This window comes from Hesperophylax consimilis, chromosome 18 (genome assembly GCF_061612785.1).
Source record: "Hesperophylax consimilis isolate HC1 chromosome 18, BYU_Hcon_1.0, whole genome shotgun sequence".
Lineage (NCBI taxonomy): Eukaryota > Metazoa > Arthropoda > Insecta > Trichoptera > Limnephilidae > Hesperophylax > Hesperophylax consimilis.
This window is the reverse complement of record NC_142853.1, coordinates 32,213,886-32,226,694: the sequence shown is the minus strand read 5'-3', so window position 1 is coordinate 32,226,694 and position 12,809 is coordinate 32,213,886.

Genomic DNA, 12,809 nt, shown 5'->3' with positions numbered 1-12,809 from the left:
TTATATGTGGGGACCATTTTAAAAGCTGGTCTATTGTTATGCCTAGGTACTTAATATCGGTCTTGCTTTCTATGTTTGTACATAACATATTGCATTTGTGGTTTTCTGTGTTTTTCACAGAGTGGATAATTATGTTTATTTCTTTAGGTTTTTCTTGTTTTTTAATGAAAAATGGTAAATAATAAGTTTTTTTAGAATTGAAAGTCAACAGCTTTTCACCAAACCATAATTTTAGTTCATTGATATCTGTATTTGCCATGTTATTTAATTCAGACCAGGTGTTTGCTTTAAGTAGTAGGACTGTAGCGTCAGCGTATGAGACAATGTCTCCATATTTGGAAATATTGAATATATCATTGACATATAAAATAAATAACAATGGTCCCAAAACCGTGCCTTGGGGTATTGAAAACACATATTTACTATATTTACATAAATCAAATACAATGTCCATATGTGTGTGTTTTATGGACTTCTTCTTACTAGTGCAAGCAGTGATTAGAGAGTGGTTTGAATCATAGAGTAACGTCTGAGGAAGATTTGACGTATCATCTATGCACTGGAATGATATACGTAGTAGAATTAAAGTCAGCATAAAGTAGTTTTTTAACAGTAACGAAATGGTATTCAGTAATGAATGGTAGAAAAAGTCAGGGACCCTCGAGGAAGACTTGATGCATTATTTCTGTTCTGGAATTAGTATGCATCGGAGAATGTAGCGCAGCCGAATTAAAATCGATATGATACATTTTTTTTATTATTAGGCACCAATGTGAATTTCATGATACTAGATTATGATTATCAATATTATTTGATGATAAGTGAATGTTAGAAGAATTCGTAGACGCCCGAGGAAGATAAAGCACGATTAAGAGGAAGCTACAAGCCAACAATGTGTATATTCTTGGTATACCTTATATTGTAATATTAGGTAATAGGCATTAAAATCGCTTGACAAAAGGAGTCTAGAAACGTTCAATTTCAAGCACATACCTGGTTTTTATTTATTTTGTAAATAATTCTATAAGAAAGCAAAAAATTTAATCAAGTGAAACCATAGACATATGAATATTAGTAGACCTGCCCTAAGTGATTAAAAGCGTATTATCCCCACTCCCCATACCGGTTCCATTGGAGCCGGCTGGGCTCGCGTATGGCCTCAAGTGAAATTTGAAAACGTGACGTCATCATTCTTGTGCGAACTATGGTCGAGGCATCATCGGTTCATTTTACGAAATAACACGGCAAAATGTTGACTTTTGATATGAAAACTTGTAAAAATAGATGTGAAAAGGAGAATAAACCCAATTGTCGTATTACATTCCATAAGTAAGCATTATTTTACTTTATTTTAAGCTTATTCACACCGTATTATATGGATCAGTTTTAGAAACATATACTATCACATCACAATGTAGCGATTCTCAAGTGTGCTCATCGTTGTTTACTGGGGTAAGTAAATTATGAAACATTTGTAAAAGTGTCTTAACTAAATACTCTGAAACTAACTACGACTCTGCAAACAGAAGAAATTTACTTTGCCGAATTTGGACTTCGCAAATTAGTTCATAACGTGGCGAGTAATTTGCGCTCCCATGTAAAAATGTCTATTCATTCAAAAGCAGATTTTACTTTTAAGAACTAAATGGTGATATTATAATGCGAGATGCCTATTTACTGTCAAATTGATTTATTGACGAATCACAGTCAGCTTAACCCCCTTCGTTCTTCAACAGTTGATTTTACCCCTCGCCATTATCTTCTCGTCTATTAATTCCTAGGTCTGTGAGTGAAACAGATAATCTTAGCTATAATAATGTATTTTTTTAAAGTTGTTTCCTTTACGCGTTCATACATTTCTATTAGAAATATATTTTTTTAGAAGCTTACATTTATATTTTTTATCGAGTAATTTATTTTTTAATTTGTATTCTACTCAAGCGATGCGATAAGAAAACCTTTAATGTATCTAATGCATATTTTTTGGTATTCATAATGTACACCAATTCGTTATAAAGATTAATCAAAATAATTATTTAGCATTAAACTTCGCCTTAAGTGAAAAAAGCAGGAATTGTAAAATGAGTATGTGACGAACGAAATAAATAAAGGGGCCTAAGGACAATAACGTGGAAGTGAATGATTGAAGAAGTTTGATACGCCCGAGAAAGACATGACATGATCAAGTGAGTGAAATAAATAATTAATTAACTTGCCTTATTCAAATCTTTATAATTTTTTTTTTTCTACCTTAAAATACTCCCAGTTTTTAGATACCCACGAATTCACAACCACAAAACTTTACCATTCATAACCCCGAGTGAGCTAGTTATATATAAACACATCGATTTCACATTTGAAAAAATAGATTTTACTGAAAAATTACAACGGCAACCATTTTGAACCTTAAACGGAACTTACGGACAAATGAAATAAAATAAACAGTCATTTAAACATAAAAACGAAACGGAATGTTTCCTTCATGCGCACGGGAAATTAAAAATCCTGATTTAATATTATAAGGAGTTTAGATTAACCTTTTCATTCGCCAGAACTTCAAACATCTCATTTACCTACATTACGTTTTAATAACGTTTTTTCAAAAGCTTTTAAAAAAGAACTTACGATTCTTATTATGAAATAAATTTTCTTTACCGAGCTTTTTTATTTTGTTAGTCTTAATTATTTACGAGAGATGGGAAGGCTGACAGAGGTATTGGTAAATGCAGGAAACTCCATTAATAGAGGACTGAACGTGTTTGGCGCTAGTAAATAAAAAAAAAGTCCAAAGAAGCGAAGCTAGCAGTCCACAATGAAGTGCTGGTGCCTACCCTGATGTATGGCAGTGAGGTATGAAACTGAAAGGATGAAAGTAGACTGAATGCTCTAGAAATGAGATCCCTGAGGCGTATGTGTGGTAAAACCACGTTTGATCGTTTGAGAAATGTGGAGATCCGCGAAGAATGCAAAGATGATGTAAGCGTAATGAGTAAGATTAAGAAAGGGAAGCTCAGATGGTTTGAGCATGTAGAGTGAATGTGTAAGGAGAATATATGACGCAAAGACATTGCGCGATCAAGTGAAAAAAAAATCGACCGGTCGGTGGCTGATTTGACATTTGGGTCCACCCAGGCTTAGTGTGTTCAATTCCTCGTCTGGCTAAGTCCTCCATCACAACACAAGCAACATTTTCCGGTTTTTGTAATGGTAGTAGGAGATATTCAAATATTGTCAGGTTATTCGTAACCCGGTATTAACTGTCTCACATTAAAAAAAAAAGAATTCTTTACAATACCATTATTTCCATCTAAAAATGCACCCAATTTTCAGGTATACTAGAATTTCCAACATCAAAACTTTACTTCAAACTATTCATAACCCCGAACAACGCCGGATACACGTCAGCTAGTAAAATAAAAGTAGAAAATATAGCTTATAGGTAAATCACATTTCTCTCAGTTTGCACAATAAACAATAAGTAAAAACACATGCATATTAATTTAGATATTATAAGGTGAAATAAGCCTAAATCGCTAGTCTCATGCTCGATAAAATAAATCAGAGTCAGAATGATAAAAAAGTATATTTGTGAGGATGTATGAATGAGAATGAGGTAAGGAGTGTGTGCCAAGACCTAGTTGTTTGGCGGTCTCTACCTACCCCTGCGGGAAAACGACGTGATTTTTGGTTAGTTATTTAGGGAATTACTTAGGCCTTTGGGAATTATTATTGTTTCTCATTTTTCTGGCATTATCAGTTTTGTTCTGCTCCCACCAACCATAGAGCAGGAATTCAAACTCCGCGCTCGATTTCGAGGAAAATGTTCGGCAACTAACAATTCAACCGTCATAAATAAAACCGCCGTTTACTGTTGTGTGCATTAGGTGATGTGATAAAGGGTTACTAGTGATTAATCGAACGTTCTTCTCAAGTGTGAACCACGCTGGACATCAAACCAAAGAACCACCAAACCTGGTAAGTGCAGAAATCTGGCGATTAATTTGTGTGTTGGCTGGGGTAGCGCAATCTCCATTTCGAAGGATAACGCGTTTCTCTGCCCCAAATTACGGTGATGCAATTCCAGCGTCATCGCAAAATTACACTGGTCGACATTTATTTTTTTAAGTGCAGTCCCTTAAGCATAGCTAATTTTTGTTTATATGTATTTAGTATCCATAAATACGAAATGAAACAAAACAAATTTATAGGTCAGGTTTTTTTATTATTTAACAAAGTTTTTTTTTACATAATTCTTCAATAGTATGACGGGTACTTACTTAACAAAATTTCAAAACTAATTCAATTTATTTATTTTTGCTCTTGATTTGCGCTTGTGAGTATCTTGAGAGTCTCTCTGTAGGGTCCAGCAATAGTCTGCTGGCATAGATGGACTCCACATTCCTTGATATCGCTTTTCCATAGCCGCAATATCCTGGTGAAATCGTTCGCCGTGCTCGTCACTGACATCTCCCATATTGTCGGGGAAAAAATTCAAATGAGAGTGAAGGAAGTGTATTTTTAGTGACATGTTACATCCCATATTTTATAGACCATGAGCATTTCAAACACAATGCTGATATAGTCTTCACTTTTATGACTTCCAAGAAAGTTCTCGACAACATTCTTGAAGGCTGACCAAGCGGCCAGCTCGACTGGTCTCAACACTGTTATAAAATTCGGATCAGTCAAGACCTCCCTTATTTGTGTTCCCACGAATATTCCTTCTTTGATTTTTGCATCGCTGATCTTAGGAAACTTTTGCTTTAAGTAAATCATGCCATTTCCATCCTTAGACAAGCCTTTTACAAAAATTTTCATCAAACCCAATCTAACGTGTAAGGGACAAGTAAGATATCTTTAGATTTTACCAATGGAGCATGTTGAACATTCTTCGTGCCAGGTTTAAGGTGCTTTCTAGTAGGCCAGTCCTTCTTGGCATAATGGTTGTAATGTTTTCGCCTTTTCACCATTTTCTTTTATTTTTATTTGTTTAAAACAATATAAAATTTTCTTCTCTCTTGGCTATGACCGATATTTAAAATTTTTTTCTAAGGCTTTGCATATGTGTTCGCAGGGATGGAAAATTCCTCCCCTACAACACATAAGCCTCCATGAAAATTGGACCCTTTTCCTTGATATCTACAGAAAGCTACTTAAAGCTCTCTTGTACTATATATCTTTATAGACATATGTACTTAACTAATTAATACGTTATTTACGAACTTGAACGCAAATAATTTTCGTATTTATATTGTAATTAAATTCCATCAAACGTTGTGTAATTTTTTGATTTATGATATAGGATTTTAATTACATTCATTTTTGTGGTAACCCCCTTGGTTCTGATCGAGGTGTTGAGTTTCACAATTTAATTGGTCTTTCCTTTGCAAACCTAGACTTAAATGAATTCCCTGAATGAGCTAACTTTCCTATTGTAATTATTCTGATTCCCTGCACCCTAACAAAATCGTAGTTAAACGCTGCTAAAAGATATTATACATGTTTATTTGGACAGGTAATTGGATATAACTCAAATGGTTAATTGTTAGTAAATTTGATTTTGGTAAACTCTTGTGTCTGTGGGGCGCCACTCCTTTATGATTCTGCTGCAATAAGGTACATGTAAAGATTGATTTAGTAGGTTAATGTAATTAGTTAATTGCATATTTGACGAACTCGGAATAGCCCATTTGCTGGCATAATTTGGCTCCAAATCCTCCTGCAAGTAAACGAGATGATCGTGAGTCAACAAGAAATTTGCACAATCCTTTGACACGGCTCTTTGATTGATACCTAAGTTATCTCGTCCCAAAAAGCCTTCCACGTCATCATGTGCAGCCTTCAAGTTTCCCCTCGGGTCTCGATACCCCCAAATTCCGACCCCTCCTTGGACTACAATTTACTTAGGGCGAACCGGTTTCGTCCTATATACAATCATATACTCACGGTTGGTGTGGACTTACGGGTCGTGAATCCTCATTCCACGTTTAAGAGAAAATGCGATAGTGGCCTATAAGACCTAAAATGCAAGCTGTATGCAGGTCCGCATTCTCCAGTAAACAGTACATACGAATAAATATATGTATACATACAGTTTGGGAAAGGTTTATAACTCGCAATACGAGGCTATCTACCTCGCATCCCGAGCTCGGATCTCGCGCCGAGAACTCTGCGAAGCTCTAGGTCTGGTAACCGAATATATACGTACTAATAAGGTGATACTAATAAATACTAGTAGAATAAGGTCATATTTGATAGTTTGTTTTGGAGAGCTATCGAACTCCAAGCTTTTGTTTGTTTGGTTTTGACGTTTTTATTTAAGAGAATCGTCATCTCTATTTGGTTTGGTTAATGGTCTTGTTGTAGGAGCGACCACTGCCTCCTATTGATGAACTGTATTTGTTTTAAATTTTACCTCCAGGGTTCAACATTAATTTTTGTTCATCCTATCCCGTGATTTTCCAATTGTTTCAAGTGGTTGATTGCCACATTAGAGAGTACTCGACCCTCAAATATCTCAGGCAACTGATGGGGTTTTGTATGAGCACCCAATCAATAAAATTCAAATGTTTCGTATAATTATTCGATATAAATCTGGCTAACCCGTGATTTTTCAATTGTCGATTGTGAATGATAAGTATTTGTAAGCACGCAGCTTCCAGCTGTTTCAGGTAACCAATAAAAACTGTGCGATTATCTAATCAATAGTATTCAAATGTTTCATGTAATTTTTTGATATAAATCTGGCTAACCCGTGATTTTTCAATTGTCGTTTGTGATTGATAAGTATTTGAGAACACGCATCTTCCAGCTGTTTCGGGTAATTAATAAAATCCTTTGTGACTAACTAATCAATGGTCAAGGTCGTTTTCAAACTATGCGGTTGACCCAATTCTCCAGTGATCCTTTGTTTTGTAAACAAATAATATAAACATCTCCTGACACACTAACCTAAATGTGAGATTTGTTTATTTTAAAATTCCTTAGAAGTCATTTGTGCCTCTTTACTTTTATTGCGCACTATTTATTAAAATATTTTTAAATCCTTTATTGAAGTTAAACTATTTTTCATTTTCCGAATTTAGTAAACTTACTAGAAGTTAGGTGAAAATAATATAAATATATATATATGTACACATATCTCGATTGTCAAAATACGTTAAATAAGATTACATATATTAATAAATAAATATAAGGTATATGATTCTACATGGTCTTGAATATTAATAAATACATATTTTCTTTTTCAATAATATAGATATGTCCTCGGGTAGGTATTAAAAATCGCTACCATTTCGATGTTTCGATTAATAAATAAAATACATATATATAATTACATTACTCATATATATATTCTTTATATACAATATTTTATTTTATATTTATAAATATATATACAAATATACAATATACATATATTAATGTGTAATTCTTTGTTTTGTTGTTTTAATTTAATATTCAATTGATATACTTCCACTTCACAGCCCTTCTGTGTCTCCTGGGACCTGAAAATTATTTATAAAAGGAAAACTCACCCACGTCAAGGTATTTCCGGTCGGGTGTACACAACAACCTTGGTGAAGAAATCCTACCTAATTAATTGTATTTTTCAACTAATTTCAAAATAAATCTTTTCGACTATTTATTCCTATTTAAAATTTTATTCTCGCTTGAATCGTATAAATTAGCTGATATTTAATTTTTCTTCCGAACGAAATCCTAATCCAGAAAACCCGTTGATTTAATAACACCTTTCTAGTTTAGGCTTTTGAATGATAGCTGTTTCAAATTCTTTTTCGAAATGATAGACTGATGATTAAAATTCCGGTTAAAACGACAAACACTTTTAACACTGTCGCTATACGCACGATGGATTTTAATTGAACAATTTATTAATTCTAAATTTCTTTTTATATAAATTGATAAGAAAATTTATTCCAAATTGTGCAAACTTTTAATTTACTCGACTATTAATAAATTAAATTTTTTTCTAACTGTTAATTTTAGAACAAAGATTTAAACGTTTATTATTATCGAATCCTTTTTTTTTGTTTTTGTGTTTCTTTTAACCTAAGATGAAGTATTTATTACTAATATTATTATTTTTTAACCAAATTGACGTTAAATTATAATCTATTTTTAAATATCAATACGCGATCACGTTCACTTTAGATTAACGATAACAAACTCTTAAATTTAATTTGAATGTTTTCACTTTGAATGAAATAATTATTTTTAAATTTTTAATTAATTCACAATTCACTTTTTGCACTTCACTTAACACTTTTAAGCACTGAGTTTAAATTATATTTATTTTCACTGTTTAACCAAATTAAACTGATTTAACAAAACTTCACTGGTGGGGTTTTCAGAATTTAAGAACTGAATTTAAGACTTTTTACAAAACTTTCTAAGTCCAGGTACTTGTTCAGAATTTAACACTTAGATTATTTCACTAGAATTTTACCAATAGACGTAGTACTGCCATGTAACAACTTTTCAAACCCTCGGCGCGACTGTCCTCCTGACTGATGAGTTCCATCTTTTATACCCCTCTCAGGTTCCAAAAGACGTATCTGAATGTCTCTTGATGCTTAATTCTATCTCCTATCAACTCGTAAATCCAAACACCCCTTCCATCAATATCGAATGTGCTCCCATAAGATGTTCTGCTTTCCGGCTCTGGGCGGTAGTTAGTTTTTATCTCACAAATCTAAGTCGATAGGGTCCGAATCGGGTAAGTCTGTGTTAATCGCCCAAGCTTCCTTTGTCCTGTGTTCATACAAAATGTAGTTAAATTCTCATGATTTTGTGTTCCTTTTTTTTCTCAATTTGCGATAGGTCCGTCCTCAATAATATATATATACATCTCAATTTTACGCATCTCGTGTGAAAAATACCTAAATCCATGTTGAAATCCCTACTATGCAGTTTAGAATTTCGATTTATCTAAATTCTACTCAATTTTATTGTCACCTATATGAGCTTTTCCATTTTCACCAGTACTTTCTCTCTTAATGCCGCAGATTTGAATTTTTCCTTATCTTTTGGATTTTCTTTTATCCGCGACGTTTTCTTGCACAATTTTCTTCTTTATTCTTATGTCATTTCTCATAACTCTTTAACTAGTTATTTTCCAAGTCGTATTTATTTATTTCACGGATAAATTTGAATTGTATCACTTTTCTCCACTTGGATTATTCTTTATCTCCGTTCTTTACCCTTTCTTTCATCTTTTCTCCACTTTTCCCGATGTGTGTGGTCTCCAGGAAAATTTCATACTTCATCTATTATTAATTAATATATAATTTTCCACACTTCTATGGGAGATATACCTAATTAGACTCTGGGATATCTGTCATTTTTATTGCCTGACCCAATCTCCGCCCCATCCTCCATCCCTCACTTACAAGATTTCACATAAATTATATGTCTGGACACCTGTTTACGTTTAAAATTTTGGTACCAGACTCGTAAATTTAGTTTAATTTCAAACCTATTAATTTTTATCTCTTTTGACTAATCTAAATACTTCATAAGACCAACGTTAAAGTTAATCGCTTTTCCAATCGTTTATTACCTTAACGTAAATAAAAATCATGTTCGGATTTCGATTGTTTATTCTTCAAAATATACATGAGACCGCCAACCTTTTATCTTGGTTCGATCCCTCCGTAATATTGGGTAACTCTAATATATATCTAACCTAATAATCATGAAAATGTCTACTTTTCCTGAATCTAATCTATCGATATATGTTTAATTTTACTGTCTTCTTCTAATACTCAATTTTCATTTTCCTAGAACCTTCGTAGCAGCTAAAATCTCTGTATTATCCTTCCATTCGGTCGCCGCAATTTTCTAAAATGTCTATTTTTTTTGCGAGATTTTCATTCAAAATTGATTTACCAATATGTCCGTTTCATCTTAAATTGATAACGATTAATTTCCATTGTTTCCAACACTCACTCCTCTCTTTAGTACGATTTTTATCGAACATGACACCCTCCTTCTATCATAAATAATTGCACTACAGTTGAAATTCCGCCAGTAACTTTCCTTCGCTTTTCCCGTCCCTTTTTTATACTATCACGTTTATAAATTTTCCATTGCATTTTCGTGCGTGTGTTTTTCAATTTGTAAAATCTTCAAAGCACTCGATTTCAACGGTTCGCCATCACCTAAATGTCTCGGTTATTGTAAACATTTCCTAGAGTTTGTCGCCTTGAACGTCAGTGTTTATGCCATAGTGCGTTCACCTCTAATTTTTGTGGGAACGGAAATGCAATTAATTATCTTTTTTAATGTCGGGTCCAAGGTTCAATCCTTTGTCTTTCGTAGACACACCCCCCTTCGTTCACTGATTGGTTACTCAAAATTTTTATAGCTCTTTGTTTAGATCTATTGGTTGACAACCTTCATTGTTTATTTTTAGGCCTAGAAAAGGGGAAGCCCTGTCTAGTCCTAGACGATTTTACGACCTCTCTGCTTTCGTCTTAGAACCTCGATATAATTTCAACTATTACAGGAGCCTACCGCAAGCAAGCTGGATCAATTCTTTCTCCGCCAGATGTCGTTAGCATGTCCGTTTTCATAAATAATTTGCATATTTTCTTGCAGCTATGGTTTATCTGTTTTTCTCTCACTGTGATTTAAAGCCTTTCATCACAGTTCCCCCCTCTGAACTCAATTTGCTGTGGCTAACGTTGTATACTACTTTAGACATCGAAATTGTGTTCAAAATGTAGTCTAGCTTTTCTCCCCCCTTCGTTCTGTTATTCCTTTTCCTACATCACTTCCTGTTATTTCCTTTCTCTACCTCACTCTATCATTCCCTATCTCTCTCTCCATTCTGTTATTTCCTTTCTCCCCCCCCCTCATTCTGCTATTCCCTATCTCTCTTTCCATCCTGTTATTTCCTTTCTCCCCCCCCCTCATTCTGCTATTCCCTATCTCTCTTTCCATCCTGTTATTTCCTTTCTCCCCCCCCCTCATTCTGTTATTCCCTATCTCTCTTTCCATTCTGTTTGGATTGTTAACAACCTTGACTTTGAATCACATTGTATTTTCTATTTTCTTTTCGCGTAGATTTTATTTTATGGAATTTTCCCTAATTTTGATAAACTCAAAATTAATCTCTCTTTTTTTTCTGGGAAAAAAAAACACGCCCCTCGACTCGCGTGTTTAGGTGGTCCTCAACCTGGTTGGACTAAGACCTCCCTCTTCACAACAAGCGTTTCTTGACGTTTTATTCTTCAATCTTTTTTTTTTCTTTAATGAAAAATTTTTTTTTTTTCAAATTCCAAACTGTTGAGTACCCCTGCTCCGTGTTATCAGTTGCTGCAAATTCCAATTCTACGCGCTTCCGTTTATTATTTGTCTAGACCATTTTATTTATTTTCATTCACTGTCAAGTGGCTTATCTCGGTGCCGTCTGAATTGTAATTTTTCTTTGAAATTGAAAGTTGAAATCACAACTAACACTCTTGTTGTTTCAAAACAACACTTATTTGTTTGATCTATACTTGATTTAAGCTCCGATGTTTGTATTTCATAATAAGTGTCCGCAAATCCTAACACTTTTATCCCGTTAGATAAATCATAATTTATCTTTTATCTTTATCCAATGTTTATCCTTATCTATAAGGATTATTTACGTTATCCTTCGTTTCATCTGGATATCACTTTTATCTTATCCTTTTTCGTTTTGTTTATCTTAATGTGTCACCCGTTCGTTCATGAAGGACCAAGTTGGTTTACGTTTAAAATTCCTTCGCGTTGAATCCAAGTCGTAAATTTCTTACTTTGTTTATATTCTCAAAGGCGCGAGGGTTAGTTTTATAAACAATATGAGTCCTATTTTGTGGGTTCACTGTCCCGTCATAATGAATCGTGTTTAATTGCTTTCGTTTGTTTACGTAACGCAGTCTGTTGCATGCGAGCACTTTTTCACTTTTATTTATATTTTATTTATTGATCTATTTTATTTTTAATATCACTAAACTATTTCGCAGTTCTCTGGTAACAATATTTCCCTTCTCGTTTTTCTATTTTTTTTTGTTTTTCTAGATTTTTTTCCGTGTTTTGTCACCTGGCTGTTCCTGTAAAATTTCAAGTTCGTTTATGATTTTCACATCACTCTCTTGTATACCCTCGTCTTGTTTGATATCCGAATATGTTCTAGCCTCCCCCTCTGACTGACCCATATTTTCACGTGCCTTCAAATTCTCGACTTGTAACGAACTTTTTCGCGATCGTTTGAATATTTCTCTCAGTTCATCACCTAAAGGAACTGTTTCGGGTCTTACCTTCTCGTCATCGAGTTTTCTTTTCTCTGCCATATTTATTTATCGTTGAGTTCAAATCTATATTCAATTTGCAAAATTTGTAAATTCTATTATGATTTTGAAATACCTAACATGATTTTTTTTTTCAATAACTATCACGATGTTTCCTCTAAATAGGTATATATATACACATATATATATCCCATCATAAGCATTCGTCAACGACATTAAAATCTCGAGCCAACTCCGAATTGTATTTTTTTCTTTGAGATTGAAGGTCGAATTCTCAACTAACACTTTGTCTTTTCAAAACAACGTTTATTTGTTTGGCCTATACTTGAATTCTTTATCGAATCCATTGACTGAGTTCTCTGTGTCTTAAAATATGTTTTAATAGTCAACAACCTGATCCGAATGTCAACAAAATTATCATGAGTAAATCTTACGTTATTTCAACTTACCCGTTTAGATGGTAAATTATATTATGTAAGATTAATCTTACCTCACAAAACAAAACATCAA